Below are 20,614 nucleotides of genomic sequence, written 5' to 3'. Positions count from 1 at the left end.
AGTAATCTGGTTGTGAGACCAATGTTGTCCAACAACTGCTTCCTGGACGCAGCCTTTATCATAAGAACGTCCAGATAAGGAATTAGGTTCACTCCCTGTTTGTGAAGTAGCATCAGCATCTCTGCCATCACCTTGGTGAACACCCTCGGTGCCGTGGAGAGGCCAATTGGCAGTACCTGAAACTGGTATTGACAGTCCTGCAGTGCAAATCGTGGATAAGTCTGTTGAGTAGTGATGTGCACTGGAAATTTTTAGGGTTCTGTGTTTGGATTCGGTTCCGCGGCCGTGTTTTGGATTCAGACGCGTTTTGGCAAAACCTCCCTGAAAATTGTGTGTTTTGGATTCGGGTGGGGTTTTTTTCAAAAAACCTTCAAAAACAGCTTAAATAATAGAATTTGGGGGTCATTTTGATCCCATAGTATTATTAACCTCAATAACCATAATTTCCACTCATTTCCAGTCTATTCTGAACACCTCAACCTCACAATATTATTTTTAGTCCTAAAATTTGCACTGAGGTCGCTGAATGACTAAGCTAAGCGACCCAAGTGGCTGACACAAACACCTGGCCCATCTAGGAGTGGCACTGCAGTGTCAGACAGGATGGCACTTAAAAAAATAGTCCCCAAATAGCACATGATGCAAAGAAAAAAAGAGGTGTACCAAGGTCGCTGGATGGCTAAGCTAAGCAGCCGACACAAACACCTGGCCCATCTAGGAGTGGCACTGCAGTGTCAGACAGGATGGCACTTAAAAAAATAGTCCCCAAGCAGCACATGATGCAAAGAAAAAAAGAGGTGCACCGAGGTCGCTGGATGACTAAACTAAGCGACCCAAGTGGCCGGCACAAATACCTGGCCCATCTAGGAGTGGCACTGCAGTGTCAGACAGGATGGCACTTAAAAAAAATTGTCCCCAAATATCACATGATGCAAAGAGAAGATTTGCAAGATGGAATTGTCCTCCCACCCACCCTTATGTTGTATAAACAGAACATGCACACTTTAACAAACCCATCATTTCAGCGACAGGGTCTGCCACACGACTGGGACTGAAATGACTGGTTGGTTTGGGCCCCCACCAAAAAAGCAATCAATCTCTCCTTGCACAAACTGGCTCTACAGAGGCAAGATGTCCATCTCCTCCTCATCGTCCGATTGCTCACCCCTTTCACTGTTTACATCCCCCTCCTCACAGATTATTAATTCGTCCCCACTGGAATACACCATCTCAGGTCCCTGTGTACTTTCTGGAGGCAATTGCTACTGGTGAATGTCTCCACGGAGGAATTGATTATAATTCATTTTGATGAACATCATCTTCTCCACATTTTCTGGAAGTAACCTCGTACGCCGATTGCTGACAAGGTGAGCGGCTGCACTAAACACTCTTTCGGAGTACACACTGGAGGGGGGGCTACTTAGGTAAAATAAAGCCAGTTTGTGCAAGGGCCTCCAAATTGCCTCTTTTTCCTGCCAGTATACGTACGGACTGTCTGACGTGCCTACTTGGATGCGGTCACTCATATAATCCTCCACCATTCTTTCAATGGTGACAGAATCATATGCAGTGACAGTAGACGACATGTCAGTAATTGTTGGCAGGTCCTTCAGTCCGGACCAGATGTCAGCACTCGCTCCAGACTGCCCTGCATCACCGCCAGCGGGTGGGCTTGGAATTCTTAGCCTTTTCCTCGCAGCCCCAGTTGCGGGAGAATGTGAAGGAGGAGCTGTTGACAAGTGTCTCACCAGCAGGTCTTTGCGCCTCTGCAGACTTGTGTCTGCCGGAGAGATACAACGTAGGCTTTAAACCTAGGATCGAGCACGGGGGCCAAAATGTAGTGCTCTGATTTCAACAGATTGACCACCCGTGAATCCTAGTTAAGCGAATTAAGGGCTCCATCCACAAGTCCCACATGCCTAGCAGAATCGCTCCGTTTTAGCTCCTCCTTCAATCTCTCCAGCTGCTTCTGCAAAAGCCTGATGAGGGGAATGACCTGACTCAGGCTGGCAGTGTCTGAACTGACTTCACGTGTGGCAAGTTCAAAGGGTTGCAGAACCTTGCACAACGTTGAAATCATTCTCCGCTGCGCTTGAGTCAGGTGCATTCCCCCTCCTTTGCCTATATCGTAGGCAGATGTATAGGCTTGAATGGCCTTTTGCTGCTCCTCCTCCATCTCCTGAAGCATTTAGAGGGTTGAATTCCACCTCGTTGCCACCTCTTGCTTCAGATGATGGCAGGGCAGGTTCAGGAGTGTTTGCTGGTGCTCCAGTCTTAGGCACGCGTTGGCTGAATGCCCAAAGTGGCCCGCAATTCTTCGGGCCACCGACAGCATCTCTTGCACGCCCCTGTTGTTTTTAAAAAAATTCTGCACCACCAAATTCAATGTATGTGCAAAACATGGGACGTGCTGGAATTTTCCCAGATGTAATGCATGCACAATATTGCTGGCGTTGTCCGATGTCACAAATCCCCAGGAGAGTCCAATTGGGGTAAGCCATTCTGCGATGATGTTCCTCAGTTTCCGTAAGAGGTTGTCAGCTGTGTGCCTCTTATGGAAAGCGGTGATACAAAGCATAGCCTGCCTAGGAACGAGTTGGCGTTTGCGAGATGCTGCTACTGGTGCCGTCGCTGGTGTTCTTGCTGCAGGAGGCAATACATCTACCCAGTGGTCTGTCACAGTCATATAGTCCTGAGTCTGCCCTGCTCCACTTGTCCACATGTACGTGGTTAAGTGGACATTGGGTACAACTGCATTTTTTAGGACACTGGTAACTCTTTTTCTGAGGTCTGTGTACATTCTCGGTATCGCCTGCCTAGAGAAATGGAACCTAGATGGTATTTGGTACCGGGGACACAGTACCTCAATTCATTCTCTAATTCCCTGTGAATTAACAGTGGATACCGGACACACGTTTAACACCACCGCAGCTGCCGTTATCTGCTTTGCAGCAGGATGACTGCTGTGATATTTCATCTTCCTCACAAAGGACTGTTGGACAGTCAATTGCTTACTGGAAGTAGTACAAGTGGTCTTCCAACCAACTTCCAACTTCCCCTCTCGACTCCCAGCAGCAACAACAGCAGCGCCAGCAGCAGTAGGCGTAACACTCAAGGATCCATCGGAGGAATCCCAGGCAGGAGAGGACTCGTCAGACTTGCCAGTGACATGGCCTGCAGGACTATTGGCGTTCCTGTCTAAGGAGGAAATTGACACTGAGGGAGTTGGTGGGGTGGTTTACAGGAGCTTGGTTACAAGAGGAAGGGATTTAGTTGTCAGTGGACTGCTTCCGCTGTCACCCAAAGTTTTTGAACTTGTCAATGACTTCTGATGAATGCACTCCAGGTGACGTATAAGGGAGGATGTTCCTAGGTGGTTAACGTCCTGACCCCTACCTATTACAGCTTGACAAAGGCAACACACGGCTTGACACCTGAATTTCTGTTAAAATAATTCCACACCGAAGAGGTGATTTTTTTTTTGTAATTTGACCAGGCATGTCAATGGCCATATTCGTCCCACGGACAACAGGTGTCTCCCCGGGTGCCTGACTTAAACTAACCACCTCACCATCAGAATCCTCTTTGTCAATTTCCTCCTCAGCGCCAGCAACACCTATATCCTCATCCTAGTGTACTTCAACAGTGATCTTCAATTTGACTATAAGGAACTGGACTGCAGGTGCTCCTTCCAGCACTTGCAGGGGGCGTGCAAATGGTGGAAGGCGCCACCTCTTCCCATCCAGTGTTGGGAAGGTCAGGCATCGCAACCGACACAATTGGACTCTCCCTGGGGATTTGTGATTTAGACAAACGTACAGTTCTTTGCTGTGCTTTTGCCAGCTTAAGTCTTTTCATTTTTCTAGCGGGAGGATGAGTGCATCCATCCTCATGTTAAGCTGAACCACTAGCCATGAACATAGGCCAGGGCCTCAGCCGTTCCTTGCCACTCCGTGTCGTAAATGGCATATTGGCAAGTTTACGCTTCTCATCAGACGCTTTTAATTTTGATTTTTGGGTCATTTTACTGAACTTTTGTTTTTTGGATTTTACATGCTCTCTACTATGACATTGGGCATCGGCCTTGGCAGACGACGTTGATGGCATTTCATCATCTCGGCCATGACTAGTGGCAGCAGCTTCAGCACGAGGTGGAAGTGGATCTTGATCTTTCCCTATTTTACCCTCCACATTTTTGTTCTCCATTTTTTAATGTGTGGAATTACATGCCAGTAATATATCAATAGCAATGGCCTAATGTACCGTACTGCTATATATATATATATATATATATACATATATATATATACTGGTGGTCAGCAAAATTCTGCACTGTCCTCCTACTATATACTGCGCACAACTACAATGCAGCACAGGTATGGATGGATAGTATACTTGACGACACAGAGGTAGAGCAATGGCCTACTGTACCGTACTGCTATATATATACTGGTGGTCAGCAAAATTCTGCACTGTCCTCCTACTATATACTGCGCACAACTACAATGCAGCACAGGTATGGATGGATAGTATATTTGACGACACAGAGGTAGAGCAATGGCCTACTGTACCGTACTGCTATATATATACTGGTGGTCAGCAAAATTCTGCACTGTCCTCCTACTATATACTGCATACAACTACAATGCAGCACAGATATGGATTGTATACTTGACGGCACAGAGGTAGAGCAATGGACTACTGTACCGTACTGCTATATATATATATATATATATATATATACTGGTGGTCAGCAAAATTCTGCACTGTCCTCCTACTATATACTGCGCACAACTACAATGCAGCACAGATATGGATGGATAGTATACTTGACGACACAGAGGTAGAGCAATGGACTACTGTACCATACTGCTATATATATATACTGGTGGTCAGCAAAATTCTGCAGTGTCCTCCTACTATATACTACAATGTAGCACAGATAGGGAGTGTTTTCAGGCAGAGAACGTAGATATTTGCAGCACACTGAGCACAGATATTTGCAGTACACTGAGCACAGATATCTGCAGCACACTGAACACAGAAACTGAGAGAAGGCAGCCACGTCCTCTCGCTATCATCTCCCATGCACGAGTGAAAATGGCGGTGACACATGGCTCTTTATATGCAATACGAATCTCGTGAGAATACGACAGCGGGATGATGATGTTCAGGCGCGCTCGGGTTAACCGAGCAAGACGGGAAGATCCGAGGCTGCCTCGGAACCGTGTAAAATAGGTGAAGTTCGGGGGGGTTCGGATCTCAACAAACCGAACCCGCTCATCTCTACTAATGAGGCGGCCAGATCGGCGTTTGAAGGTACACATCCTTGATATTCAGAGACACTAGGAATTCCCCTCTTCTAGACATGAGATCACCGCTCTCAGAGACTCCATCTTGAACTTAAACACCACTACATATGGGTTCAATGACTTGAGATTTGGGATCGATATTAACGAGCCCTGTTTTGTAGATGAGCTATAACTGGAACAATGACCTGGGTCTGTGACTGTTTCGGAATGGCTTCTTGTAAGGTTACTCTTGCTTCTTGTGAAACTGGTAAGCCTGATTTGAAGAATCTGTGAGGTAGGAGATCCTGGAACTCCAGCCTGTAGTCCTGGGATATAAGGTCTACGACCCAGGGGCCCTGGCAAGAACTTGGACTGTTCTTGGTGTGACTGAAACATTTTAGCCGGGCTCCCAACTCCCAGGCATCGCGGCCCGTCATGTGGAGGGCTTTGAGGAGACAGATCCGGAGCTCTGTTTCTGAGAACCAAGTCGCTGGTTTGCATGGTTTTCCTCTAGCACCTCTGCCGGCGATAGAGGAACCTCTGGCCCTACCCCGAAACTTTGCAGTCCAAAAGTACTGTACAGACCAAGTATAGACCAGTTTAGATCTGTGTGAAATCGGATACATTTGTTGCTATATAGATAAATTTGAATGGATATATTTAATATATTTAAGGGAGTAATGATAAAAACACAAAAAGCAGTTCTGGCCCAATCGTAAAAGGGTTAAACGGAAGTGTGGGTTGTGTTCAGTGAGCGATTATAGTTTGTATTGCTCACATTTATAGAGGTTGTGTGATTTGTTTTATTGCGGACGCACCTTTTGTACACGTGGCTCGGACAAAGTACAGGACCGCTCACGCAGCATAAAAGGCACGCATGGTCGCGTGTTTACGTAAAGTGCGTAAGAGTGCGGACGCTAAGTACAAATTACACGATAGTTCGTTCAATTAAAAGGTGGGATAGTAGCCATACTATACAATAGCACATAACTATCCGGTTTCAAAAGCAGATTAGTATAAGACTTTTGTTTAAACTGTATTGCCTCTGGGGAAAAAGCTGCCGATCAGAAAGAGTGGAAATTTTCTGTACAGAAAAACGCTGTGTATTTGTGTGAGCTGAAAGTGGAGTGAGAGGATTTGAACACGGGAATTCGGGATCCCGTCGTTGGTACACCAAGTAAGTGGAGGTTTGGCGGCGTGAGGCGGCTGACACGTTAATAGAGATAGAAAAGTACGCAAGTCGTGAGGAGACTTGCACAGGAGCGTGGTAGGGAATTGTGACCCATGTAGTTTTTTTTATACGCTCCGGCTGAGGTTTCGCAGCTTGTGATTCGATTCCAGTGGTCGTAGGGCGGATAGGTAACAAGTACCTATACGCTGTGCGATTGGACCACATGTTTGTGGGTGCGATACATAGCGCAACTTGATACCCCTTTACAAGCTTTTGCGTAAAATCGCAGTATCATTATCGCTGCCTAGAGCATACGCAAGTGTGATTTGTGTACAAATGCATAGGGAGTTTTCGCTGGTCTCTCTCAGGAAAATCTCCAATGGTAGATATCTACTGGTAATGGTAAGTCACTCCCAAAAACTTCCAGTAAATAGAACCCAGTTAGGGGCCCTAGGTTGGATACATCGCGATCCACTATCGACAGTGTATCGTAGTACTGGCCAACGTGGGCGAGAGCGGGTGAAGAGCGCTCGGAGAACTTTCACCGTCTGCTTACATTGAGTATTTTGGTGTTTGTGGGAAAAGGCCCACAATTATGGGAGACAGTTGCTCAAGTGAGAGACATATGGTAGCTAGGGTTCAGGCTGAGGGATTGCGGCCGAGAGGGTCAGCAATGTTTATTATGTGTGAAAAATATGGTTCACACACGGAGGCTTTTTGCAATGAGTGGGTACGTATGACTGACAAAGGATAGGGCATCGTTCCCTAGGATGGGCAGCTTTGAACTAGAGGTACTGCAGAATGTAGGTAGTAAAATATGTCTGATTAAATCCAGAAAACAAAGGATCAGACATAACGATTGTTTAAACCTGTGGCAACAAGAGGGGGAGGTGCAAAGGGAACAAACTCGCAAAGCAAGTTCCAAACCTAGCAGGAATGAGGGCATGAACACACCATTACCGACACAGGTCGAAGGGGAAAAGATGGCTACAGTCAATGGTATATCTGTAAAAGATAGAAAAATGCAAGATCAATGTGTTAACCTTAACCCTTGCAAGTTGTATTCGGTTTTGAACTCTCTCCAAGGTCATAGGTCAGAGGAAAATGATGCATCCATCCCACTCTCAGCCCTCATCCAGGCAATTGCCTTACAGGAAATGCAGGTGGGCCCTGTCCAACCGGTAAGAGCAGTAACAGTATCCCCCACTGAAAGGACTGGTGAGATCACAGACATCGGTAAGTGTGAGACTGTTCATTACATAGAGACATTAACACCTAACAGTGAGCAGATTAGGAATGGAATGGTAGGATTACATCCTGTCTTGGAAATAGTAACTCCCAATGGGGGAACCGATAGTCAGGGAGTAATCCTCACCAGGAATAATGCAATGTATTGCCCGTGGTCCAGATCAGAACTTCAGTCAATCATTTCAGAATTCCCCGATCCCCAGAAGCATTTAGCCAGATGTCAGAAGTATGTAAAGGATCTGTGTAATGCATATGAACCGGCAAACAAAGATTGGCGGATACTTTTGAAAGCGTGCCTACCCCCTAATATTGACACCCAAAAATGTATTACTGATTGAACTTAGAGTCGGATGGTCCTATGACTGACGAACACAATCAGGAGAATGTGGAACGAATTAACATGCAACTAGAGTTGTATTTCCCCACTACTGTTAAGTAGAGAAAAATTTTCTCCATAAAACAGAGAGAAAATTAAATGGCATCTGAATATTTCCATCGGGCTCTGCAAATAATGGATACATTGGGGTATAGGATATAGGAAATGATGCGAATTACAGGGAGGTGGCTGTCTCTGTGCTAATGGACGGGCTCAATAAGACATTAAGGGACAGGGTGCAAACATCTTTGCCTAATTGGAGAGGGGTCACAGTAGCTTGTCTTAGAGAGTGCGCAATTGAACACCACAAGAATATTGCTAGGCGCAGAGAACAACATGAGGAGAAGCTGATGACAGTAAGTCTATAGGCTCTGACAGGAAAGCCCCATCAGCCAAAACCCCAGACCCCCGGTGGTACATCACGAACAAGAATATTTTACATTTGTAGAAATAAAGGACATTTTGCCAGAGATTGTAGGAGTAGTAGGACACAGTCAATATAGACCCCTAGACAGAGAAAACAAGCCACATTATTAAACACATAGACGGGATCAAGGGACATATAGTAAGGAATCACGAGTCATATAGAAAACACAGATTCGGTTAATGGGAAGAACGGAATAAATGCAACTTTACCCTTTTGACAAAACTTGCTGGGGTTAAGATGAGGCCTCTAAACTTTTGCTTCTTTCTCTAGCAGAAATGCCCTGATTAATGTAACAGGAATTTTGTTAGATATGGTATACATATAGCGTGCTCCCGCCCAGGAAGTACAAAGTAGGTTGGATACCCATGAAGACTAATGTTGCATTTCACTGTTCTAGATTCATGTCCATCACAGGTAGAGGAAATTATCTAAAAGATACCGGGTTCCCTATGAACTTAGGATGGACAGGACACTGGATTGATGGCTGGGATAGTCCCAGTAGAGATACGACACACATAGATTTTTTTTTAGGGGTGTAGACCTAATAGAAAAGGCATTCCCTATAGTGCCCAATCCAGTTGTCAAATTTTATAAAATCATTTTTGCCTCTACAAACTTATCTGTTACTAACCTCTATGTGATTTTTCTTCAAAGTTTCCTCCTCATCTCTTACGTTCACCGACAGGAGGGTACAATACATGGACCCCGATTACAGTTCAAACGCCACATGCCTACTCGGTCCTTCAGAGTTCTGCCCAAATCCAGTATATCTCACCAGAACAAGGACACCAGTATTAGTGCAGTGTGCCTGGTCATGCACAAAGGGTGGAGAATGAGAATACTGGTGAAAGGAGACTGTGTACAGACACCGATATGCATGATGGTGTGTCAGCCTGTTGGTGAATGCCAAACCTGACATTTTCTTTTTTTACACTTGTCTCCCCTCTCTTCTCTCATCCAGAGACGGTTTACTTCACACAACTGATAACACAAAACAGTAAATCGAAATGCAAAATTTGGGTTCCCCACATGAAAAGGCGGTCTGGAAGTCGAAGGGGTATGGTCAGGAGTCCTCAGGACTTTGGACAGGTGGACACGGTAAGCCAGTAGCACCCAGAGCATATCTTCCAAGTCTAGCTGAGGTGGCACACGGTCTGACTCATCTGGGCAAAGAGGGTATGTGCAATCTGGTAAGAGCCTACTGGTGTGTGCCAGGATTCTCTTCTCATGCAGGTAAGAGAGCAATGACATGTTTTACTTGGTTGAGGAAGAATATTGGTAAGACAATACCAACAGAGCCATCCCATATCCCTCCTACGGACGGACCTTTTCAGGTAATACAAATCGACTTCATACAGTTACCACTCTGTAGGAATTTGAAATATGTGTTAGCATGTATTGATGTATTTTCCAACTGGGTAGACAAATACCACTACTGCCACAAATACTGCCACGTTCACTGCAAAGAAAATTTTGCAGGAATTTGTGTGTAAATATGGTATCCCTAGAGTGATTGAAAGTGATAGGGGTACCCATTTTACAGCTGAAGTCTTTCAGGTCATGTGCAAACTGATGGGAATTAATAGCAAGCTGCATACTCCGTATCGACCACAGGCGAGTGCGAAGGTAGAGTGAACAGCACTATTAAGAACAAGCTGAGCAAAGTGATGGCTGAAACTGGATTGCTGTGGTCAGAAGCTTTGCCACTAGTGTTGTATAGCATCAGAACCACTCCCAGGTCTCCGCTTAACTTATCACCCTTTGAAATTCTTTTTGGTCGACAACCTCATGTAATGATAGACCCCCAGGATGATTTGAAATGCAATAATGAAATAACTGAAATATTTGGTTAGGATGAGCCAGCAGCTGAGAAATCAACAAAGAAATCTAAAGCTGGTGATTCCTGACCTACTGAACAGTAATTGTCATGACATTGAGCCTGGGGATTACATTTTCTATGCTCAGGTTGCCTCATAGACAGGTGGGAAGGACCATATTAAGTCTTGTTAACCAGCATGACAGCACTAAAGTTCGCCGAAAGAGAGACTTGGGTCCACTCGTCCCACTGCAAGAAGGTCGCTGACCCGGAGAGAACTGTGTGTTCAAAGAGTAAGGTGAAGAGAACCTCGTATCACTAGAGTGTTTGTTTCGGTAAAGTTGAGAGGCAGGACTGTTGAACGGCACCTGAGCGCGGAGAGCAACAAGATCAAGGACGGTTGTCGCACCATTTTCTTTTTTCACCCCCCCCCCCCTGCATTTTCCTTTCTTTTCTCCTTCTTATTTTCCTTCTTTCCCCTAACGAAATGGATCGATCACAAGAGACTGCGTTTCGGGTTCTACTAGTAATTCTGTTTTTGATCAGGACAATTTGTTTTGGTGAGGGTCCCAGAGAGGTCGAGCAAGGATCTGGAATGGGTTCTGACGGCGAGTACAAATTTGTAGGCTCTCAGGAGCAGCACATCACTCGAGTAAAGGCTGGTATCAGTAAGCGCTCTGGTAGTCATGGAGCTCGGAGGCAATGTGAAGGGTTATTGTCTGATGAATATTGTATTTGTAGGAATTGTGAGAACATAATCGAAGATGGGTGCATCCAGAGATGTCATTCCAACATTAATATCAACATGGACCGACATCCATTGAGTGATTACCATTCATTAGTGGGTAAGGTCTTAAACCAGACAGAATGCTGGGTGTGCTCACAGGTACCTCAAGGTCAGAGCAAGTCAGGATTAGTACCATGGGGGTAATTCCATGTTGATCACAGCGGGATTTTTGATAGCAATTGGGCAAAACCATGTGCACTGCAGGGGAGACAGATATAACATGTGTAGAGAGAGTAAGATTTGGGTGGGTTATTTTGTTTCTGTGCAGGGTAAATACTGGCTGCTTTATTTTTACACTGCAAATTAGATTGCAGATTGAACACACCCCACCCAAATCTAACTCTCTCTGCACATGTTATATCTGCCTCCCCTGCAGTGCACATGGTTTTGCCCAATTGCTAACAAAAATCCTGCTGCGATCAACTTGGAATTACCCCCTATACCCTTTAGCAATAGATGAGGTACTCAAATTATGGGGTGGGAGACCGGTGGACAAGAAATTCAATATCTCTAGGCCCCCTAGCTTGAAGCTCCACCAGTACAACGTAGATAGGTCCCTGTTGTGTTTCAATATTTCCAATTACCGAAAACCCAGAAATTGGGAAATGACATGGAATAACTAATTACTTTTTCACACAGAGCTGATCGGATTCCTATTGACTCTGAACTTGTACGCCAGATAGCCAACAGTGGGAGGTATTTTCGGTATACGTATACACGTGGAAGCAAGACCATGTGGGTTGGAAAAGTATCGTCAGGGTATTGTGCCCATATCATCCAGCCCGATACGTGTACTGAGCAAATGAGAGAACCAGGGATTGGTTTCTTTACCTGGAAAGTTTGCAACATGGTAATGTTACATTTTGTCCCCTATGTTCTCCCAGATGATGCCTATTTCATATGTGGGAGGAAAGCGTACAAGTGGCTTGCTCCAAGCTCTGAGGGATTGTGTTATATTGGGAGAGTACTACCAGAGGTCATGACCATAACCCACGATAAAATGAAAGACGTTCACCGCAGCGCTCAGACTCCTTATACTCATACCCACTATGAACACATCAAGAGACACCTCATAGATAGGGCAGAGCACACAGCCTCTGATTTGATCCATGAATCCACCGGGATTCAGTTCCTTCTCGCATTAGATATTACCCGTACTGCCAGAGGAACTATAAATTATAGGTACATCCATGCGCTAGCGAACTTGATAGACAATATCACCAAGATGTATGATGACACCTTCAGGTATACGGAAAGGGAGTTACAAGCCTACAAGAAGGAACTGATCCAGCACAGGGATGGTCCTTAATTACGTCACAGCCGTGACAGGTGGGTACTGTGTTACCCTGGCAACTCAATATGGTGTGAAGTGCTGTACATATATTACGAACAGCACTGACGACCCCACGGAGATCATCGATCAGAAGATGGATGAGATCTTACAGTTGAAGTGGGAGTTCAGGAGGAAGCACAATCTTACCTTAGCGACTGTGGGTAATGAACTGACCGGCTGGGTCTCATGGTTGAACCCATGCGAATGGTTCTCAGGGTACGGAGAGTGGGCTCAAAATGTCATTATGAGTGTGGGGAAGTTTCTCCTTTGTATCCTGGGAGTCATCATAATTATTGGTCAGATATTCAGGTGTGTTCAAATTCTAACGTGGCGCAAGCGCAGCACAAATTTGATGAGTCTAAGGAGCGAGGGCGCTGTTATAGCAGCAGATTTAATTTATAACCCCTTAATAGAAACTGTGATATAAGGATTGTAAAAATAAATTTCATGGCCTGTTTCTTTCACCCGTTTTTCTCTGTCTCCCCCTCTGTCCAGATACATCCAACCGGAAAAGACGTCAACCCTACCCAAAATGTTTATGTGAATGTATTTTTTTTTATATATGTGTCTTATCTTCATCTCTGCAACCTCCAGTTAATGGCACACATAGTCGACAGGTGATAGCCACATATACTAGCACTCACATATGTTCCCACTCCATGTATCATCAACTAAATGTGCACCCCATTTGTTGGAATAAGAAGCCGAAAAGAGCTCGGTAGTGTTTGTTTGCCCATTTACAGACCCTTAATACCGGATGAGAATGATTTAATGTATACTTCGCAATACCTCGAAGCTTATTTAGAACATATATGGCACGATGATACATGCCCCTCATACATTGGTTCATACATACATGCTTTTTACTATCCCACTAGGCTATACATTTCCCACCTACAACTCTCCCCGATCATCCAAGCTTTTGTATATATTGTATAGGTAATATTTTTTTTCTGTTTATTGATTAGTTAGTGGCAGTTATTGATGACTGCCAAAGGGTGGACTGTCGAAGTCGGAAAATAATAGGATTTTGGTACTTACCAGGTAAATCCTTTTCTTTGAATCCATAGGGGGCACTGGAGTACTCTTGGGATATGGACGGGCGTAGCCGAACAAAGGCACTGAATATTTAAATTTAGGACTCTCCCCCCCTCCATATCCCCAAGTACCTCAGTGTACTTTGCCAGTGTTTTTTACTGAGCGAACAGGATATAGAGAGATTGACAATGGAGAATCCCTATAACCGACAACCACAAAGTTGACCTGTAACCTTATTGTCAACTAAACAGTTGACACCTTAACCGATAGAACTTTATAATTTGAGCCAATCGGTGAAAATGTGTTACCATAAGCTCCTTTGAGCTTAACACCACCTTATTGTCAACTAAACAGTTGACACCTTAACCGATAGAACTTTATAATTTGAGCCAATCGGTGAAAATGTGTTACCATAAGCTTCTTTGAGCTTAATACCACACAAGTAAAATTTGTTCAGTAAGCTCCCTTGAGCTTAAAACAACCCAGGTAAAACTGCTCTGGGTGGGCGTCCAGTGCCCCCTATGGATTCAAAGAAAAGGATTTACCTGGTAAGTACCAAAATCCTATTTTCTTTATCATCCACTAGGGGTCACTGGAGTACTCTTGGGACGTACCAAAGCTTCCCTCGTGGGCGGGAGAGCTGTTTGATACTTGTAACAGTAGGCAGCCAAAGCTATATGCTGACGGCGCCACCATTCATAACGTGTAAAAGTGCACAAACGTGGTGCACTGAAGGCTATGTAGCCGCGTCGTAGACGCTCCACGACCCGCTGGGTCTGACATTCCCACAGAACCTGTGGGATGAACTATTACTGACGTAGGCGATTGTAACTTAGCCTTAAAGTAAGCCTGACTTGTAGTCATTATTATCCAACTGGATAATGTCTGCTGAGAAACTGGCTAACTCCAGTTTGCAGTATCATATAGAACAAACAACGTATTCATATCACGTACTGTAGTCGTTCGGTACATATATAAACGCGTAACGCGTGTACCACATTCAGAATTTTAGAATGTGGTGTCCACACAGGAACCACTATTGGTATATTGATGTGAAGAATACGAAAGCGGATTTCGTCCGAAGATCTGCTTTGTCATGAGAAAACTCAAATACGGTGGCTTGTAATACAAGGCAACCAAATCTGAAAACAAACCCCTTGTCGAAGCACTATTGCCGAAGCCAAGGCTAGAAGAAAAATGTTTTCCAAAGTGAGAAACTTAATCCCCATTTTTTGAAAGGGTTCCAAAATATGAAAACTTAATTCCCTTTTGTTGAAAAGGTTCCAAAATATGAAAACTGTCATAAATCTGAACCCAACCTCAAATCGCCTAGCGCTGTAGGTGGGATAAATAGAGTCTGAACTTTGGTGACACCTTGTAGAAAGATGTTTACAGACGCAAATAGAGCAAACGCTTTGAAAATAAGTTTACCACACAGATACCTGCACTCTTAGTGCAGATGACCGCAGTTTTCCATCCCATTCCGTTTAACAGAATACGGTTACTTGAAGGATGATGTTGGAAACTTCCGAGGTTTACAACCTATGTAAGCACACGAAATCTTTTTAATAATGAGCTGCCTTAAGCGGCTTACTATTTCGTAACATGGTTGGTATAACCGATACAGTAACGCTCTATTTTTTTTAAGAGGGCGGTCTGAACCCTCACCCTGTCAACCGCAGCTGCGGTACATAGATAATAGGTACATAGGTAACTATGGGTAAAAGAACGTTTCCTGATGTAACAGGTTGGACGTATTATGAGCGGGCCCAGATCGTGTGCAAGTATTCCTTGAAAATTCGAGAAGCAACTTCTCTGAAACCCATGAGATCCCACCAGTATGACTGTGACGAACTGTCTTCTGATCCGTTTTGGCAACGAAGAGAGAAGCGGAAAATGGTGTAGCTAGACACACGATGCTGAATGACCCCATGAATGTGATGTACACATACTGATATACTTGAGGGTAACCTCCTTGTGTGGACTCGCATACGAAACACCTGTGGATTTAATGTCCAGTTTTCAAGATCCAAACCCTGACGGGTGAGATCGTGTGTCTAACAGATGTCCACTCACGGATTGATGTCTTGACATTTTCACATAATGGCGTTCTGAGCCATTGAAGATTTGAGTTACCTGCCGCATTGTCATGCGGCTTCTTGGTTCTCACTGGTTGTTGAGTATGCAACTGCCGTTGCTTTGTTTGACTGCTTAAGGGCAGCGTGAGCCAGGCCTGAAAAACAAAATTACATGAAACTCACGGTTGTTTCTCTCCACAGAAATCTTTAGTAAAAAGCGAAAGATTTATTCGTTCTGAAGAGAAACCAGAGTCTATCTCTGGTTCGACTGAAAGCGAATCATTTAATGCATTGTAAAATGCACAGAGTTCTAGGACATTTATCTATTGCATTGTAAAATGCACAGAGTTCTAGTACATTTATCGACAGCAATGTGTCGTGTTTTAGAACCTTTGCGTTGAATTTAAATACAAATCCTGACTCTCTGTGACTGTTGTCCAGATTATACGCATCCTTGCATTCCAGAGTATACGCACCCTTGTCCCTTTGTGGGAAACGCGAGTGAAGGGTGGCGAACTAACTGAAAACACATCTTTATTCTTAATAAGTGAATACAGCAATATACCGCTAGTGTGCGTGTACTTTTGTTGTTGCTGGTGTAGTAGGTAAAAGTATTTGATTTACCGTATTTATAATCTTACTTCGGAATTGATATCGTTTAGACAGACTTAGATGTGATTGTTTTCGAACTTAATCTGCTACCGCAGTATATCTTAGTAGCGCAAGATAGAGGACTTTGTTGATACATAGTTCTTATGTGAGATGAGCTATCATTGCAACATCACTTTGGTAAATACCGGAAGCGATAAGCAACGGTAGAATGGAAATGGGTAATGGTTGTGGCGATTTGCAAACGCTATAACCTGTGATGAAGAAACCGGACTGGGTAAATACGCATTGTGAAGATCAAATGCAATTATACAATTTTGTGGCTCGAAAAAGCAAAAAACTCACTGCAGAAAAGCCATTTTCTAACTGTAGTAAATGACTTGCTGATTGATATTGCAACGGAGCTGTTTGATTTTGCTCAAACAGAGGGAAATAAGTAACTTTGACTCTGTTGGCGTACTATTGCCTGGTTTATAAACCAGCAAAGACTAAATGACAACCTGCCAAACCGTTCGACAGAAGCAGTTTTGTACTCCAAGCTGTAAATAGCTGAGACATATATGAGTTGAAGTCATGAAACCTCGCAAAGGTAACATGAAAAGACGCACTTCCACAATTGTAAAAGAGGTCATCAAACCACTGGCTTGTTGACTGTAACGTCTTGTCGTTACAAGGCGTGACTGTTTCTTATACAGGAATAAAACGCCGTTACAAGTATACTGTATGCGCTAATGTCAGAATATCCTAAAAGGGATAAAATGCCGTTACAAGTATATTTAGGAGCAAACAAGCTCTGGCCTTTTAGCGCTTAACTAACGACAATGAAAATAACCGGCGTTAGCAGAAGCTTTACAGATATACTGTGCAGCTTATTTAACCGTGATCGACATGGTTTCATACATAGAATCTAGGGGTTTTTATAATGTTTGACAGAAACGCATATACCAATGGCGGATCGCGTCTGTATGGTTGTCCAAAACCCCGCACTATCTGAGTGCTGGACTAATGTACCCTTCTCACTCGTAGTTATCGGTGTGAGATTTGACATAGAATCGTGCATTAAATTATAAGACCAGTGAAATAAACCCTCTGGTACCCAAAGGAAAATTGTCCCTTTGGAAAGATTGTCTTTTGTTAGCGCTGGCGGAGTTATTCCGAGACTCCGATTACCGCTGTTTTAATTTGAATTGCCAATGTTAACATTTTTAGTCTGCACTAGAGCCTTATTCGCTATGTAGACAGACATCTTAATAGGCAACAGACAGACACTTGCACGACTTAATAAATTTATTATATGGCATATATATCTATATATATATGTTATTGCTGAACAGCATATTTATTAGGAACTAAAGTGTTCCTTATGTGAAAAGCATTTCACATGGGCATGAAACCCGAACCAAATTCCTACTAACACCCCTGCGCCTTCTGGTGGCTTAAAGATGTAGGGCAGGAATGTTCTAGAATTATCCTAAACTAAAAATTCCCACTAACACCCCTGCGCCTCCTTGTGGAGTAGAGGTGTATTGCCGGAATGTTCTGGAATTATAACTGGAAAAACAGCAATGATTAAAATGGCCGTCATGCCATGTTTTCACATAAAATCACAGTACAGGTTACCTGCTGCATTTTTAATATAGACTTAATAGCCTATTATACAGATTATACAGTGATAACACAGGTGTAGGATACAGTAAAATACATGTATTTAGTTAGCCTTCATTAATATGAACACTGCCTGCAGTGAATGTCTTATAGAAATTAACAGAAAACATGGTTAAACCTGCAATAGATTATGCCACTGATAGCCTATTGCCAACCAAAGCCTCATATATATATTATATATATAAACTGCTTAACATATAATCACAGTTTCATACTGATATTAGACACAGTCTGGCAGCAACAAGCTTCATTATATATTAGATATATAAAATGTGCTGAACATATAATCACAGTTCCCACTGATCTTATATCTACAGTTTTATACTGATAATATAGCTTCTGATTCTGTTTAAAACGCTGCGCTGCTTATTTTAAACCCATGCAGCCTTTGCTGCTGCTATGGGCATTACTCCCCCTCCCCCCCCCCTGTCTCCCCATGGTACCTGCAGCGTACGGGGTTCGAGGTGCAGGGAGAGCAGGAGAGCGATAGCAGAAGAGCGCTGTATATAGCGCCGGGGAGCCGTCCGGACGAGCGGGCGGCGTAATACACAGTCTTCTGTGTCCGGCCAGCAGCGTGCAGTGTGTCATTGAAAGAGCGGCCGGCGGCCGTGAGTGACGTGCGGCCGCTCTTTAGCATACAGAAAAGTCTCGGCAGTGTTAAAGTCTCGGCAGTCTCTGTGCGGCGTGTAGTGGTGCCGGGCATTAGCGCAGTGAGAGCGGCCGGCGTCTGAGTGACGTGCGGCCGCTCTGCGCGTATTCAGCACACGGAGTCTCCGGTCATCAGCACAGTGAGAGCGGCCGGCGTCTGAGTGACGTGCGGCCGCTCTGTGCATAGTTTAGCAGGACCCCTTCAGCGGTGCTTAGCGGCGGGTACAGTTAACACTTTCACACACAGCAGGGCGGCAGCGTGAGCTGACCGCCCTGACACCCCTACCTTGTGCCGTTTTCATCCTGGCTGTGATCTGTGTAAACTCCGTTACAGCCTCCAGCTTCTCATCTGTGACGGGGCTTCTGGTGTAAGCTCCTTGCAGATGTAGTTTCTTCCAGCTCTTTGTCTCATCCTGGCTGTGACTGAGCTTCTTCCTGTAAGCTCCGTTCAGTTTGCAGGAGACAGTGGCTGCCTGTGGCTGTGAGGGTGCTCTTTGTGAGGACCGACACGCCATGCGCTGCCTTGTAGCGCCTGTGGCTGTGAGGGTGCTCTTTGTGAGGACCGACACGCCATACGCTGCCTTGCAGCGGCACCATCCCGGACCCAAGTTTTTCCAGAAACTGGGACGGGAAGTGTAAAAATTAAAAATAAAAATCTTCTGAAAAGTGGCCATTGCCACAAGCCGATGTTCATCTGTGAGCACCGAAAAAACACTGACAAAGTACACTGAGGTACTTGGGGATATGGAGGGGGGGAGAGTCCTAAATTTAAATATTCAGTGCCTTTGTTCGGCTACGCCCGTCCATATCCCAAGAGTACTCCAGTGACCCCTAGTGGATGATAAAGAAATTACAGTACACACATCACGTACAAACACCACATAGATGGCCTCCGTGCGTGTACTTATTCTGCCGTGCGTGCACATATTCGCAAATTGTGTATGATCGCTCCCGCGGTCGTGCGTGTTAGCGCGTGGTATGAGTAATTACGGAGGCATTTGTACTCGCATGGAAAAGCCACAAAGACATATCCTATATGTAATCCATATAATGCATAAATCACCCACTGTCTGCTCATCCTTCTATTAGCAAGAAGATGGTTCACACATAAATTATCCTCCCAGAAACGCTAATACCATGTACCAGACGGCCTCGTTTACGCAAAGCTTTGAAATCCTATGAAGAAGGCAAATACCTTTGGTTACTCCCATTGTTCTAGAGTTGTCCAGTACCTGTTGAAGACAATAAATACTGGATTGTCATTGTCTTATCTGAAGACAGGACAAACAAAAAGACAATATCCAGGAACCTAGTTTGAAGAGAAACTCAATTTGCAATAGCTGACAAATTACAAACCAGACATTTAGATAGCTAAGATAATAACTGATGGTCTGAACTCTTGGAAATGTGTGTATATGTATATATATATATATATATATATATATATATATATGTGTGTGTGTGTGTGTGTGTGTGTGTGTGTGTGTATGTGTATATATGTACTGTATATGTATATATGTTCCCTAACAAATTGTAATAACAGGAATATGTACATATGTATATCTTGAGGATGGAAATGGATAATCATATCATGTGTGGGATCATATTGTTCAGAGTCACATAAGCATTAATCTGGTGGGTATAAGAATATTGTCACATATTGCAACAATAAATTATTAATACCAGATTTATGTATGATTAATGTGATGGGTTTAACTGGTCATGGGGTGGGAATTCAGATGCAAACAACAGAAATCACATCTCAAGTCTTAGCCATCGCCCACCTCTTGAGCTGACCAATGATCCCCGATGCACAGGATATGTCCCACACCCGAACCAATGGAAGAAGAGCACACAGTGTCTATTGTATTGTTTTGATCAACTGTATAAAAAGCCAAGCTGCCTAGCTGGTCGGTAAATTCTCTCTCTGAAGGGTCATCTTGCCTGATAGACCTGAGCACCGGGACCGCGTGGCGCTGGCGAAACCAAACGTATGTACCATTTTATTGTAGCCTCTTTTTCTCTAATTGTATTGTATTATCGTTGTAACCCTCTGCTAGTAAAGATAACCATTGTGGGTTGGACCTCAACATAGTTTTTGAATTGCAATTGGTGTCGTGTCTCATT

The 20,614-nt window shown here is 44.1% G+C and overlaps 1 pseudogene; it reads right to left on the bottom strand.

Annotated features, from left to right (window-relative positions):
- Positions 1 to 15,712: 15,712 nt before the first annotated feature.
- On the bottom strand, positions 15,713 to 15,820 carry LOC135054135 (U5 spliceosomal RNA; annotated as a pseudogene).
- Positions 15,821 to 20,614: the final 4,794 nt, after the last annotated feature.

This window comes from Pseudophryne corroboree, chromosome 2 (assembly GCF_028390025.1).
Source record: "Pseudophryne corroboree isolate aPseCor3 chromosome 2, aPseCor3.hap2, whole genome shotgun sequence".
In the NCBI taxonomy this organism is placed as follows: Eukaryota; Metazoa; Chordata; class Amphibia; order Anura; family Myobatrachidae; genus Pseudophryne; species Pseudophryne corroboree.
This window is presented reverse-complemented; position numbering and strand designations above follow the sequence as displayed.